This window comes from Ceratotherium simum, chromosome 9, assembly GCF_057802395.1.
Source record: "Ceratotherium simum simum isolate JZ-2026a chromosome 9, ASM5780239v1, whole genome shotgun sequence".
Lineage (NCBI taxonomy): Eukaryota > Metazoa > Chordata > Mammalia > Perissodactyla > Rhinocerotidae > Ceratotherium > Ceratotherium simum.
This window is the reverse complement of record NC_141908.1, coordinates 9,431,378-9,448,212: the sequence shown is the minus strand read 5'-3', so window position 1 is coordinate 9,448,212 and position 16,835 is coordinate 9,431,378. Positions and strand designations below refer to the sequence as shown.

Sequence of the window (16,835 nt, the reverse complement as noted above, 5' to 3'; positions counted from 1 at the left end):
ATTAAGTGAGACAATGTACTTCCACTCTGGCATGCAATAAGTACTCAAAAAGTGCGAGTCACGGGTACCACTTCTAAACAACAGGTGTTAAATGCACTCTCATGTACCGAGCCCCACCCAGGCACTGGCCACTGTACTCAGTGTGCACACAGGAACTCTCCTCCAGCACTCACAACAGCTTCATACGCTGAATGACCCAGCTGCCCAAGGCCACCCAAGGTCACACAGCCAGGAGACAGCCAAGCTGGGACGCGCCCTGGGACGGCTCCACCAGGGCTACCTGATTCTTCCCAACCGTCTGGGGGAGGGCACTAGGGGATACCCGCTGTTGCGACCAGGGCACTACCCAGAGCAGTCCCACCCCTGCTTGCCTCACCCTGGGCAGTGCTCACCAGGCGCCTCTGCAGAGTGGCTCCGCCAGCAAGCGGAACCCAGCGCAGGGCCTCCTGCCCAGATCATGGTGTTCCCAAGAACAGGAGGCAATTGCCCGGGCCAGCCAAGATTTACAGGTGTTTACTTTCCAACAGTTACTGGTTTAGGTAATTAATGCCACATAAAACATAATGGAGGCCATCATTACCCCAGAGAAGGAGGGCTGGACACCAAGAGTCCTGTAATAACGGCAGACAAGCATAACAATGGGAGAAAGCACAATCCCGCACACTTTGTGCCCAGCGTGTGTAGTTTGTCTTGTCTCTTGCATATGTGTGGCATCATGCAAGTGTGTCGACACAGAGCGCTCAGATACAGGGCATGCTTTTCCATCAACGACCTGAGTCCCCATCCTGATGGCCTATCACAGCGTGACCTTGGGCAGGGCACTTAACCTCCTGGCAACCACTTTTGAATATCATAGACGAGGCACCATGCCTGGCACGCAATGGATCCCCAATAAATACTTGGAAGATGGTAGGTATGTGTGTGTGTGCAAAAACAGAAGAGTAAACAATGCCTTGGAGTCACCTTAGAGAAGAGATTGTTTCCAGTGCTGGGGCAGGGAAAACATGAGATGTGCATCTTGTACTAAGCATCTTGTAGTGCCAAAAGTGAGAAAATACTCAAAAATAGGATAGAAACATGTCAAAGTAACACAGGAGCCAAACTGCAGGAATGTCCGTTTTATAAAAGTCACAAGGGGCCGGCCTGGTGGCGCAAGTGGTTAAGCGCCCGCACTCCACTGTGCCAGCCCAGGGTTTGCCGGTTCGGATCCCGGGTGCGCACCAACGCACCGCTTGTTAAGCCATGCTGTGGCGGCATCCCATATAAAGTAGAGGAAGATGGGCATGATGTTAGCGCAGGGCCAGTCTTCTTCAGCAAAAAAGAGGAGGATTGGTATCGGATGTTAGCTCAGGGCTGGTCTTTCTCACAAAAAAAAAAAATCCACAGATGGCGCTATAATTCGTGGGCGAAAGTTTGAGGATAATTAAGATATCGGCATAGTCTCCAAATATTGCCCCCACCCCAAGATATTTATTACCTTCAGAGGGGAAGGTAGTAACTGGACAACAGAGAGACCTGCAGACACTACTAGATCATCAGGGTTTACGCCACCAGCAATAAGACAAATCAGCACTGCCATCCCCCCACACGATGCACTGGCCAGGGCACAATGTCAATTCTGTGGCATTCTTGCCAAAATGCAAGAACCTCAATATCATCATAAAAAACCTCAGACAAACCTAAATGGAGGCCCATTCTACAAACTAACCAGTAAGCACTCTTTAAGTCTGAAGATCATGGAAGAAAAGGAGAGACTGAGGGACTGCCACAGATTGGAGGAGACTAAAGAGACATGAGAATGAAATGCCATGTGGGATCCTGGATTGGAACCCGAAACAGAAGAAGGACAGTTGTGGAGGAACTGGGAAAATTCAAATGAAGACTGTAGTGGAGTTAATAGAATCATACCAATGTCATTGCCCGGCTTCAATCACTGTGCCACGGTTATATAAGATATTAACATTATGGGAAGCTGGGTCAAGGGTAGACAGGAACTCTCTGCACTATTTTTGACACTTTTCTTCAAGTCTATTCTCTTCTCTTTCCCCCCAGTGCCCTGGATTCCCAAGCCCCACCCAGAACTATGGACAGTAGACCCAGGTGGGATCCAGGAACCCGCACACTCATAAGCACTGCTGGCTGATTCCAAGACAGGCGCCTCTGGGCCCCTCGACCCTTGATAAGCATTTTACAAAATGGTTTGATTTGCTCTTGGTACTGGAAATGCTATCTCTTTTTCCTATTTTATTTTATCCTTGGTTATTGTTGGTTCACTGGAAATTCACTAATTTTTGCATGTTGAACTTGTATCAGCCTCACTGTTGAACTGAATCCTTAAACTATTAAAATGAGCAATATGAAACTGCAGATCATCACCCCATTTTGATTGACAAAATGGCAACTGCATATGGTTCAACCTAATACAATGGGTCTTGCAGATCAATAAGCAAAAGAGCAACAAAAAAATGGGCTATGGATATAAACTCAGTTTTTAGTAAAAGAAATACAAGAGCTTATAAACAAACATGAGAAGATGCTCAATTCCACTCATAACAGTTATCAGAAATTAAGTAAACACAAATTAAAATGAGGTGCTTACTTTCTGTGTGCACATTAGAAAAGATTCAAAATATTGACAACGTAGTGCCCAGGAAAGGATGTGGAGAAACAGGTACCCTCTGCCCAGGTGGTAGGGGTATAAACAGGTAAGTTAGTAGGACAAAGGACAGTAAAGAGTAGAAAACCATACCTCTAAGATAAGGTCAGAATGTGACTCACTCGGGCACCTCCCTCCAAGCCCTGCCCGGCAGGAAGCGCATCCGGGCTGAGAGTGTTCACGTGCCCTGAGCCCTAAGATCTTGGAGGTGGGAACCAGGCATCCTGGCCACTCATATTCCAACCACCACCGTCTGGCCTGGGCAGCCCCATTTTCTGTGTCGGCCTCTGACAAGATGAAGGACTTTCTGGAGCAGTCACTGTTGGGGCAAACAGGGGTTGTCCATGCAGCCCCAAGGCAACCGAAATCTCTTCTTTCCCCTCACCCCCAGGCCTTCCAGAAGAGCAGGCACCTACGGACCATCTCAGGGAACTGCTCCAGCCTCAGCCTCTGCTTGCAGAGCGGAGAAAGAGAGAAGGTGGGAGCAGCCACGCTTGGACAGGGCCCGGCTCTCACGCCACGTGGGGTCCAGGTGAGCATGTGGACAGCCAGGCCAACGCTTCCCTCCCTGGAAGCGCGAAATCAAGAGGCAGGGGATGAGAGCACCGGGCCTTCTTGGCGGCTGGGCTGAGGACCTGTGTTCTCGGGAGCTTTGGGTGGCCTTCCTGTCTGCCCTCTGGCCACAGAGGCAGAGAAGCTGGTGGGCAGAGAGAGTATCAGGCTGACCCCAGAGAGGAACAGAGAACAAAGTCAGAGAATCCTCATGGTGTTTGAGCCTCTGGCTTCAGTTTGCTCCTGAGGCCCAGCTGCAACCCTACCTTGAGGTCACCTGCTTTGCGTGATGCCAGCAAATGGCCAATAGTGGCCACCAGAGGAGGCCTCTATCACCCCATCCTTACTCCACCAAAAAGACAGACAATAAAGAGTGCTTGATGTGGACACATTAGAACCCTCCTGTATTGCTGGCAGCAACGCAAAACAGTGCAGCTACTTTGGAAACCAGTCTGGCAATTCCTCAAAAGGTTAACATGGAATTACCATATGATCTAGAAATTTCACTCCTAGGAATACACACAAGAGAAATGAAAATATAAGTCCACGCAAAAACTTGTACACGAATGTTCATAGCAGCATATTCATAACAGCCAAAAAGTAGAAACAACCCAAATGTCCATCAACTAAAGAATGAATAAATAAAATGAGGTACATCCATATAATGGAGTATTATTCGGCAATGGAAAGGAATGAAGTTCTGACACATGCTACAACGTGGATGGCCCTTGGAAAAGAAGTCAGTCACAAAAGACTTCCGTTTGTATGACAGCATTTATATGAAATGTCCAGAATAGGCAAATTTGTACAGACAAAGTAGATTAGTGGTTGTCTAGGGCTGGGGGCAGGGGTGTGGGGAGAGAAGGAGAGAATGGGGATTGGCTGCTAATGGCTGCAGTTTCTTTTAGGAGGGACAAAAATGGTCTACAGTTAGTTGTGGGGATGGTTTAATATGTTTAGTTGAGCATATTAAAAATATGAATCGTACACTTTAAACGGGTGGATTGTACCGTATGTGAATTGTATCCCAATGAAACAGTTTAAAAAGAGAGACTGAGGTACCACTCTGTGACACGGAGCAAGTCACACAGCCTCTCTGGGCCTCAGTTTACCCAGCTATGATACAGGAGAGTGGCGTGGGAGGTGGAGAGGCTAGCTTAGTGCTTCATAAACTTTAATACATTCATAAATCACCGGGACCTTGTTAGAATGCAGGTTCTCATTCAGTTGTCCTGCAGCAGACCCAAGATTCTGCATTGCTCGTAAGCTGTCAGGTGATGCTGGTCCCTAGACCACATGTTTAGCAGCAAGGCATCAGAGATGATATCTTAGGCCCCTCCAGGCCTAATCCTTTAGGAATCCACTCTTGTCCACCTCTGTGAATTCCAGAGCACGTGTGGTCTCTCCTTCCCATTCAAGGCTCACAGGGTCCTCCAACCACCCAGACGGAAGCTTCCAGGGCCTGAACACTGGTTGGAGAGTGCACAAGAAGATCAAAAACCTCCCAAGTCTGCTTGAGCACAGAGTACCTGGCTGAGCACAGGAGAGGTCCTCAACCTGCTAAGCATAGGGCTTTGCAAGGTCCGGTCCTCTCTTTCTGGAAAACGAGAGATGGAAAACAGCAGTACCCTCAATGTGGTGGTGAATAAACCCTAGTACATCTAGGGATCAATCACTGGGGTGCTGAGTGGAAACACATTCCTGCCCCTCCTTGTTCTAACACAACAGGAACCACACACTCCAGGAGACTCTGATGCTGGTGGTCCAAGGACCAAATACTGTCCTAGAGCCACTCTGGAAAGAAGACAGGAGTGCACTCCAAGAGATTGTCAGGAACCCACTTCACATGCCGACAAGTCAATTCCACCCTCCAGACCTCGTTTCCCCATCAATAAAAGGGGGCTGGATAGGATGCCCCTCAAGGTACCCAAAGGACATTCCTGTGTCAGACAAGTTGAGGGGCAAAGTAGAAGGTAGGAAGGGAGGCCAGCTGTCCATCTCTGGCCTCCAACCATGACAACTCCAACCTACCCAAGCAACAGGTTTCTTTGCTGGATAGCTCCTCAAGGAGGAGTATCCCCTGGGACCTGTCAGAGGGACACCGAGTCCTGAGAAAGACGAGGTAGGAACACCAGCTCCTAATTAACACAAAGAAGCATTTGTCCTTCTCCTTGTGGTCTCTACAGACTCCAAAGCTGTCCATCCCAGGGCCTCGGAGCCGAGAGCCCTGGGCTAACACCTGGCCCTGCCCCTAGCAGGTTGTATGGCCTAGAAACTTTGCACCTTTACTTGGGCTTCTTTCCTTCTCTTGTGAAGTGAAGGGGTTGCTTCTTGTAATCATGTAGTCTTGTAATCATGGTAGCTACTTGTGTAGAGTGGCTCCTTTAAAGCAAAACAAACGTAAGTACCTTCCTCTTTCAGAGCAGAGAATCTGTACACATTCTTCTAAGTAGTAGTTCTAACCACAGTACAGTAGCGCCTGAAACCTGACTCAGGAGCCCATTTACAAAGAGTAAAGCAGGCCTTCCTATCCTGATCTTCCTTCCTGTTCCCCTGCCCACCAAACACCCAGGAAACACAGCCAAACTTATCAGCAAAAGGGAAATAACATTTATTGAGACCCACTGACGTGCCTGGCACTTAAATATGATTATCTTCCCACAATGTACCATATAAGCTATAACCCTTTCTACTTGTCCAGTGACCACAGCAAAGTTTATTAAACCTGGTATCCTGTGTGTCAGCCCCACTGCTGGTCTGTCCTGGTTGCCAGGCACTTGGTTGGCTTAAGGGCAGGACACCCACAGGTTCCAGCAGGCAGCTCTAGCCCACAAGCTACTGGCCAGGGGCTGAGCCGCAGTGCCCTTTGGAGGCAGGCAGGGCCTGCTGATGGCCACACAAACGTCCTTGCTGCTGGTCCTGCGGCAGCTGTGCAGTGCTCTGATGAGGCTGTCTGAATTACGGGCACAAGGATCAAGTGTGTTTGAGTTTCCCCTGGGAATACTGGTATGTGCTGCTTTGTTTTTACTGTAAAAAGCCAAGGTATTTTGGGGAAAATGAGCTAGCTGAAAGATTTTCTGCCCAAGTTGAAGAATATGTAAAGCTGGTGAGCAGATTAAATGCATTCCAGAAGCCCTCGAGTCCCCTGCAGTGGGCGCCAGTCCTCTGACGTGACAACTCTGTGTTTGGCAGCTCTTGGTTAAGGTGCTAACAAGTCCACCTTTCCACCGGGGGAGACGGCAGACCTCCTTGACCGAGAACAGAAAAGTGAGCCCCCTAAAATTTCATTTCATGGGGTAATAACGGCTCATCTGGAAGGACAGATATGGTCACTCACAGAGGCATCAAAATCCTTCCAGTCCCAAGAGACTAAGCCAAAAACATCTTAAAGACATCTCGAAGACTGCAGAACAACACTGGATGGAAACAGCAGGTGGTCTTGATGAAAATGGTCAGCTTCGGGAAAGCCCACAGCTGCTGGGCCAAGAAGATGCTGAACAGAAGGAAAGAGCGGAGGAGCGAAAAGAACAGGAAAAAGCACTTGAAAACTTCAACACACAGAGGGAAGAGGAGGGCAGTGATAAAGGGAACCAGTTAAAATCTTTGAAGATGATAAACTCACCTGCTCTCTTTAGAGATTACATGAATGATGGCAACTTGGCCTCAGAGAAAAAGACTGAGTCAGAAAACGGAGACCAAGACGATCAGTCAGAGGTCATTGTGAAGAAACTCAACGATGTTGCTAACTTAAATGCTTCCTTAAAAATTCTTGAGAGAGGGCCGGCCCCGTGGCTTAGCGGTTAAGTGCGCGCACTCCACTGCTGGCGGCCCGGGTTTGGATCCCGGGAGCGCACCAACGCACCGCTACTCCGGCCATGCTGAGGCCGCATCCCACATACAGCAACTAGAAGGATGTGCAGCTATGACATACAACTATCCACTGGGGCTTTGGGGGAAAAATAAATAAAATTATTTAAAAAAAAAAATTCTTGAGAGAGAGAAACAGAGTATTTAAGAAGTTATGTGAAGAAAATAAACGCAAGAAGCACTTGCAGTTCGGGCCGGCTCCGTGGCTTAGCGGTTAAGTGCGTGCGCTCTGATGCTGGCGGCCCGGGTTCGGATCCCGGGCACGCCCCAAGGCACCACTTCTCCGTCCAACGCGAGGCCGAGTCCCACGTACAGCAACTAGAAGGATGTGAACCTACGACATACAACTATCTACTGGGGCTTTGGGGGGAAAAAAATGAATAAATAAAATCTTTAAAAAAAAAAAAAAAAAAAAAGAAGCACTTGCAGTTCAAATCAACAGTCTCCCACCAGAGCAGGCACCTTGACAATGTGAAAATGCACAGGTGGAGAGGGAGGATCAAAACTCCAGCTGAAACTCGATGCTGCTTGAATTACATCAAGATCATGAAACGCAACTCTGCAGAAAACCAATGGAGGAGGGAAGGTACTGCTTAGAGATAGAGAGAAGCCTCTCAGAGTATATGAAAACACCAGGCTTATATGTCAAAATCTTGACTCCTCCAGGAAGATGGTGAAGACCTGGAGAAATCAAAGGTGCATCCATCAAAGTGGCTCAGCTCCCACGAGCAACAGCTCAAGAAAGTTTGTTGGTGGTTGTGTAGACAGGGAGAAAGCTCAGTAATCTCAGGGAAAAACTGGCTGTATTCGAGTTTGAAATTCAGCTTTTTCTAAGTGGTCACTTTGTTCCTGCTGTTCCACTTGCAGCCCAGGGCAGTGCCCAGGAAGGTCATGGATTAAATTAACCATGTGTTTCTGATGCTTAGACATCTAGGGCCTATCTGGGTAGGCTGCCCTGCCCAGGACTAGCCAATTCTTAGAGACAGTAAATGACCAGCCTTTGTGTGTGTCTTTCATATGCAAACCAACCAATCCAGGGTCCACACCCCAACCACCTCCCCTATCAGGCTTTCAGCAGCTCTTACCCTCCAGGCCACTATTCCCTTGTCCAAATCTCTCCAGAGCCAGGTACCAGACTAGGGACAGCCCCTATGCCGCAGAGCCAATCTTAAACCTGCCTACTCTGCCTCACCATTCTTCCCCTGGAAACCATAATAAAGGCTCTTGACCATGTTTTCCCCTCAATCCCTCTGCCTCCTGACCCTGGTGCATCTCCATGTAGCCCTGCATGGTGCAGTGCGCCCCCTCCTCTTGAGAACTGCGAGTAACAAAGTATCTTTTCAATGGTAATCGTCTCCTTATCTGTTGGCCTCACCATACCTGAAAAATAATAAAAACTATATTTAAAACAGATCAGGATATCCCCTGCATCATCAGGTCCCCATGGGCACAGGAGGGGTTAGCTGTGAGGGCAGGGACACAGAGTGATGGGCAGGCTTTATTCAGATTATAGCAGCCAACCTCTAAACATGTACAACCACAGCAGGACACCCGAGGCGTCTTCTCTCTTTAAATTAATCCTGATTGAGGCCTATTTCACTTAACACGTTACTTAATTGATACTGCATTTGTTCTTGTTGAAGTTTTAATAACTATAATTTCTAATATAGTGTCTGCAGAATATAGATGGTGTTAACATAATTCTTAAGAATATATCATTCCAGTTCATTGGACCCTCTGGAATTAGATCATGTATTATATTTTAACTTAATTGATTGATTGATTGATTTGCTTTAAATTAGTTGGTCCACTATTAAAACATAATTAAAGTCTGACATGACCAGGAGGAGACCTTTGAAATATTAAAAATCATTTCCATATGGTATAAGCTAAGTAATCTGTGCAAATAACTTCCTATTTATTTCAATAAATGTTGATCCCTTTCAAAACAAAGAAACCAAAAAACCCAATCGATGACAACCACATCCCCAGCTAATTTATTAGTATTTTTATTAGTTTATTAATTCATAGATTAATTGTGAGGAGTTGACATTTGGGAAAGCATTCGTTTCTTATTTTGTTTTTCTTTTTAACATTTGTTATGTGGTTTATAGAATTCTGTGCTGGTTAAACATTTCTAAATTTTATGTAGCCAAAATAAAGTGTCCTTGCATGGCAAAAACAAACAAATAAAAACAGGGGCCAGCCCAGTGGCATAGTGGTTAAGTTCACACACTCCGCTTCCACGGCCCGGGGTTCACAGGTTCAGATCCCACGTGCGGACCTATGTACTGCTTATCAAGCCATGCTGTGGCAGGTGTCCCACATATAAAATAGAGGAAGATGGGCACGGATGTTTAGCCCAGGGCCAATCTTCCTCAGCAAAAAGAGGAGGATTGGCAACAGATGTTAGCTCAGGGCCAGTCTTCCTCACCAAAACAAACAAACAAACAAAAACAACAAATATCTCATTTAATTCTCAGGACCACACCTGAAGTGGGTGCTACGTCTTTTACAGAAGCACAGGTTGGCAGGTTCAGTAACTTGAGAAAAAACAGAGAGCCAGAATTGGAACCTGGGTGTATCCAACTCCAAAATTCCTGGCTTTTGATCTGCCACCCAGTTTCTAAGAAAAGATAATTAATAGTATCATCCAAACTAGTGTCACCAACAAGGGAAAAGATGTTTTTTTAATTTAACAACACACACTGGATCTCTTTCATGGATATACATAAGAATCTACCTCACGCTTTTTATGGCTGCGTAGTGTTCCACTATATGAAGGCTCCATATTCAGTCAGTTATTGTAGGACAGTGTGATGGCCATTTGGAAAGTAATCAAGTTGGATTCCTACCTCATTCCTTACATACCAAATAAATGCCAAAGTGTCAAAGACTAGGAAAAAAAATTTTTTAAACAAGTGAATATTACTAAAATCTTAAACTGAAGAAGGCCTTTCCTAAATGGGACATGAAACACAAAAAGAATTAAGGTAAAATCCAGTAAACCTGGTCACATAAAAATTGATAAAAACTTTTATTGCATAAAAGAAAGAACAAGAACAAGAAAGAACAAATGAATGAAATCAACGACAAGAGGGGAAAATATTTCTAACACATTATCTCAAATATGCAAAAAGCCCTTACAAATAAATAAGAAAAGGATGAAAATCCCACTTGAAAAATGAGTAAATCACATGAAAGCAAAAAGAACAGAAATAACCAAATACAATCTGAAAAACCTATTCATCACCGAGGAAATGAAAATTAAAACACAAATACCTTATATTTTTCCCACTAATTACCAAGGGTCAAAAAGTGCCAGCAAAGGTATAGAGAAATCAACATTCTTCGTTCATTCAAAGAAGTTATGCATGCCAGGCACTAGACTAGGACTAGCAGTAAACAAAATGTCCAAGGTCTCTGCTTTCAAGAAGTTTATGTTCCAAGTGTGGTAGAGATGGGGAGTAGATGTGAAAGGAGGAGGAAATAAACAATTATTCAGAGAATTATTGTTTGTAAAAGTACAAATCAGTACAACTTCATTGCAGGACAATATGGCAGTACCTATCAAAATGTTGTGCTGGCAATTCTATTTCTAGACATTTATCCTACAGATATTCTCGCTCCTGCTTAAGCACAAAGATATGTGTACATTCACTGGAGTGCTGGGTATAATTATGAAGAAAATGGAAACAAGCTTAATGTTCCTCAAGAGAACAAATTATGCAACAGCCATACAATGGATCATCATGTAACCAGTAAAGATCAGCTTTTGTTTTTTTTTTTTAATGTACCCACGTGGAAAGACTTTGAGGCTATTTTGTTTGAAAAAAGGCAAGTTGCTGAACAGTATGTATAATATGATCCCATTTCTCTTAAAAAGAGGCGCACACAATTCCTGTAAGTAAAAACGTATGAGTGTCTATATAATTAGATATACATGGGTTAATGTATGACTATACAATTAGACATATATGGGTTAATGTATGACTAAGAAAAATCTGGAAAGTGGGGTATAGGAAGTTTTCTAGAGTATAAATTTCTGTACTGTTTGGCTGTTCTATTGTATAATAAGTATGTGCTACTTTTATACTCAGGAAAAAATAGGGAGAAAATTTTTTAAAAAAGTGATGTATCTAAGGGTCATTTGGTTTACTCAGTTTATATTCCTAAACTTCAGGCTAAAAATTAATCTGGAAAGAAAACTTCAGCTATGGAGAAAGGATAACAAAGTAACTAATCCTTTGCCTCATTCCTTAAATTCAAAGTCACTGATGTAATCCGGGAGAGGGGAAAATATAACTGGGTACTTACTATTTGTCAGACGTTTGTTATTCACTTAATTCTCAAGGCAACTCACAAAATGAAACCATTCCAGTTCCACAGATGAGGAAACAGAGGCTCCTCGAGATTAAGTGATTTCCATAGAGCAGAAGCTGGGAAAAAGACAGCTGCCATTCTGTTTCAGTTCTGGGAGCAGGGAAAACAAGACTTCCCCGCCTTGAGCCCTTATCTCCCTGGCCATTCCCTCAGGTCACTGTGGGTGGAGAGCATGAAGGTGGGGGTGGGGAAGGAGCAATTGATTAGCGTTATTTTTGTCCAAGGAGGCATTTTCTCTCCACTCCATTCCTTCATGGTCCTCTCCCCTGCAAATTTCATCCACCTGTCCTCAGAGCTGCATCAGGAGTACCAGGTGGCAGGCACTGCTCAGGGAAGTGCCTGGCCTAGAATCCCGCCTCTAGGAAGTCCTAGGAAAAATGGCCAAAAAAACGGGTGTCTTCCCGTCCAGAACTCTCTTCTTTATCACATCACATCACAGCTCAACCACACCCAGGCTTGCCTAATTATGTGATATGGGAGGAGGAATCTGATTTCACCTCTCTGCCTACCATCTGTAAAATAAGAATAATACATTTTGGGTGAATAACTCAAAAGAGAGCCAACCCTGGGGTCTAGTGGGTAAGATTCCGGCTCTCACCGCCATGGCCCGGGTTCCTTTCCCCGTCAGAGAACCACACCACAACCCATCTGTCGGCTGTTATACTGTGGCGGCTGCATGACCACCCATGGTGGCCAGGTTTCAGTGGCGCTTCCAGACTCGGACTAGGAAGAAGGAGCTGGCCACCCACTTCTGAAAAAATTGGCCATGAAAACCCTGTTGAAATAGCAGCGGAGTATTGTCTGATATAGCACTAGAAGGTGAAAGGATGGCGCAAAAAGACAGGCAGGATTCTGTTCTGCTATACGCAGGGCCACTAGGAGTAAATTCTAATGTGCTAAATAAACAAGGTAGCACCCTAAAGGTTGAGGTTCCCACCCCCCAAGTAAAGTAACCCTTAACAGAACAGCTCCCATCATTTATGAGTCCAGTGCTTTTTGTAATCACAATTTTAAAGATGGTATTTTAACATCCTCTATAGGCAATGTCTCTTCAGGGTTATGTCTGTTATCTGGCTGTACAGTGAATGAAGAATCAATAGAAAAGTTCAGCAAGCCTTCCTGCCTTTAATCTGTCCCAAAGCTACCACCCTTCCATTCTAAAAGGTGCCATTCTTAGTTCTAGACCCAACCCTAGACCCAACCCTGTGTAATCTTTGAACTGGGAAAAGTAAGGATAAAAATAGTAAAAATTTTCAAAATCTCAACTTGATGACCTTGTCAACTTCCAGAATAGGACTAGCAGGAACATGTGTCCACTTTATTACTAACAATGGCTAATACGTGAGTGCTTACTATGTGCCAGACACCATATTCAGTGCTCTACATGCATTACCTCATTTTATCCCACAGTAGCACCTACTTGGTACGGGTTTTATTTCCTCCATCTACGGATGAAGAATTGCAGGCCCTGAGAGGTCGACCTGCCCAGGTGGCTGCCCAATGGCTCAGCCTCAGCAAGGCAGTTGGAGATTTTAGCCATCTGGTCTACCTCTCCAGCCATCATTCACACTCCTTGCGTTCCAAAGCCTAGCCATCCTAAACCACTTAGGATTCTTCGGAATGACAGTGTGCTTAACTACACCCTATCCCCACCCCATTCTTGCCTTTGCACATGGCTTTTCTCTCTTCTCACTGAACCACGCTCTCCTTCCATTGGACAGGAAGTTTTATTCCATGCGTGAATGAAAGTAAGACTCCTGTAAAAATTCATTACTATATTTAAGATTCAAGAGGTGCTCTGGTAGGAAATACCAAAGCTTTCTCCATAACAAACCATTTTTGCAAAGTAGTTTCTTATCTCAAAGCCAGATTTCCCTACACAGATTGCCTAAGGTTGTCTTTCCTCTGTTCTCCTGACTCCTCCCCTACCACCCACTTTATCCCTTCCCTCCGGCTCCAGCCTTCAGGAAAGATCTTCAGGAAAGATCCACAGTGACCTTTGGCCACTGACCAAGAGGTTGATCTGGGAGTTTGCAGCTTTCCATTTAATAGCTGTCCACCCCTTTGCCTTGGGCCTCCATTTCAGAGGAAAAGGACACACTTTGTTTTTCAAATCATCTTCAATTTTCACCACATCCAAAATTAGCCATTGGGCTTGGTGACAGGACACCCATACGTAACACGCCTTGCCCAAGGCACCTGATGTCAAGCTATTGGTTTGACACTGCACTGAGAAATGAGCATCCAATGGTTTAAATGACTTTTTGATTTACAGACACAGCATCCTTTCCATGTTTTCAGAGAATTTTAAACACATCATCACAAGGAAGAGGACATGGGATGGCCTCATAGATATAATGCAATACATATCATAGGGCAAATGTAACAAACATTAAATATTTAACAGAAAACTTTTCAATTAATCAAAAAGGTTTTGACTGATGTGTCAAAACTACTTTTTTTTTTAAACTGAATCAATGTCTATTTGTCATCTGACATGGAAGCACTTAAAGGCTACTTTAAATAAAGTATGCTAAAAAAGATATCCAGTACAACAATACTGATAATAGCAACAGAGAGAGAAGAGAGAAGAGTAAAATGGAAATAAAATAAACCATGCCTATTTTTTATTTTTCTGCATATTTATAGAGCACCTACTATCAAGGCACCAGGCTTAATGCTGCGGACACAATGGTAAAAAGACAGACAGGGCTCTGCCCTCACAGAGCTTCCATTCTTTATGGGAGACAGAAACTAAAATAATTACACTGCATATTTTCTTCCAGCAGTTATGACAATATTCTGTCTTAAATAAATAGTGTATAGAGGAAATAGTGAAATAATATACAGACATTTTAAATGATGTTTAAGAGGCTTTAATAATAGTAGAAAATGTTATTACAAGAATAGTATTAATAGTATAGAATATTAATAGTATAGAATAAAAGAAAGAAACAATTTTATAAGCATATGATCTCATCAATGTTTAGAAAAAGACATAAAAGGAAGATTCAATGGCTGTAAAATCCACCTATAAGAATAAATTATAGAGAATGGCTAAGAAAAATGATGAAAGAAACTTCTGCTCCCAAATAGGGAAATAATATATATAAAAGAATGTATATAATTAGTTAATGAGAAATGGAGCAAGAATCCATGAAGACCAGGGGTTCAGGACAAATATCTCTACAAGGGTCTGTCTCTGGACTAATACTTTAGAATATGGTTTTGTAAATGTTTCAAAAGTGGCATTTCAAGCCAGTGAGAAAAGGATAAACTAGGCAATAACTAGTAGGTTAACTATTTCGAAAAATAAACAAACTTAGATCTTTATATCACATCATAAATTCTAGTGCAACATATGATAGTATAAATCTCACTAGTAAAGCTGAAAAAAATATATATCATTTATGTAGTAATAATCCAAAATATCATTAAATGACTATTAAGTTTCCAACAAAAATTCCAAATGCATTTCAATGTTAAAATTTAGAAAACATTAAATGAAATTTAGGAAACTACTAAGCTGATTTTCGGGTGGGCAGGTATTCTAAGCATAAAATAACCATTTTAAAGGCTGAAATATTTTACAATAGACACTTAAAATCAATTTCTACACAGAAAAAAATCATAGCATATATCCCACACCATAAACACAGTTATCACACAATAAATATAGTTAAATGGCCAACAACTGACAGGGAAAAATGTTTGCAACGTATAGTAGCTAAAAGGTTGATGTTCTTCATATATGATACGCTCTTACAACCAACAAGATATACACATTCCAGTAGAAAAATGTGCAAAGGACACGAACATAACGGATGGAGAAATAAAAAAGATCGATAAATATATTTTAAAATACTCAACCACATTAGCAATGATAGAAATGCTAGTTTAAGATTAAATTCTATGTTTCATTAATCAGATGAAAAAATGACACTATCCAATATTGGGAAAGAGACAGTAAAAGGGACCCCGCTGGCTAGTGCATAAATTAGTACATTCTGCAGAGAAGGCAATTTGGTAAAATGTATGAAAAGCCTTATTCAAATCCTTTGACCCAGTAATTCTACTCCTAATGTATTTATCTAAAAAATAAATAAACAATCAACATTTCACCCAAAGACAACAACTGAAAACTAAGTGTCCATACTATGAAACTCATTAAAGTAACAGAACTGTAAAATGTAATACTATGCAACCATTACAAAAATTTAAGTTCTCAAAGCATTTTTAATGACATGTGAAAAGTTCACAAATATAGCAAATGAAGAAAACGGGATATATCTCTGTAGCATGATCATAATTTTAAAAGATGTATACAAAAATATGTAGAAATAAAGTTAGCAATGGTTCTCAGGTGAAATTAGAGGAGATTTCAATTTTATTTTTCTTTTAATTTTCTTCCTTATACTTTTATAAATCATCCAAAAATTTTCTATAATGAACACGTTTAATAATCAGGAAAATGTAACTTAAAAAATATCTACAGTAAATACACCAAATGAACACAAGGATAGTAATACCACGGGGCAACTCTTTTTCCCTCTCTTTTAATTTATCTTTATTGAGCAAAGGATAACTTTTAAAAAGACCTAGTATGTTGACTGCCAAACACTGTCCCAAGTTGACTGATTAGAGGTGGGGGTTGGGGAAGGCAGTCAAAGGCCTTACAGGCGGGGCGGGGCAGGCCAGCCACAGTGCCCAGGGCCTCGGAGCACTCACTCCCCAGCACCACGGGACGGGGCCAGAAACAAGAACTGCCTTGGAGCCCAATGGGCTCCGTAAACATCACCCAACTTCTAGATGCTACATTTAGGCAAGAAAGCAGAGGCCCAGAGAGGAAAGCAAGACTGATCAAAGATATATCACAAGTGAGTAGCGTCTGACCTTCCATGAAAGAAACGAAAATGGCTGAAGCCATTCCACAAACAAGTACAGAGGTATTCCTCCACAGGGCCATGTCACCGTCATCAATGGCCACCGGCCTCCACAAAAGAAGCACAGATCTCAGGGCCCGAGCCAGGCGCCCTACTGCTGACTGAGTTTGGCTTGGTGACCCACTGAGGCCACAGGGCTACCCACAGGGAGAAGCATGCCCTTCCATCCGGCCGTGTCAACAACGGGAGGGGGCTGTTTCCACCCAGAGGCGGACACAGAGCCACCTGCTAATTCTGAGCTGGTTCCGCGGCCCAGAAGCTGGCAAGTTCAACAGTCAGGGGAGAGCTTGATGATCAGGCTGGACTTCCACTCCTGGCTGGCTCCCCAAATGGAGGAGTCAAAGTTCCACAGAGAGGAAGCAGCCCATGTAAGGCAACCTGCAACCACACTGCGGCTCCCCTGCAATTCAGTGCTACCCTCCAGAAGCCGCTGT

At 43.5% G+C, this 16,835-nt stretch overlaps 1 protein-coding gene across 2 annotated transcripts in view; it reads right to left on the bottom strand.

Annotated features, from left to right (window-relative positions):
- The window catches only part of TFCP2L1 (transcription factor CP2 like 1), a 58,215-nt gene that overhangs the window by 36,454 nt on the left and 4,926 nt on the right, over positions 1 to 16,835 (bottom strand). The window lies entirely within an intron of this gene.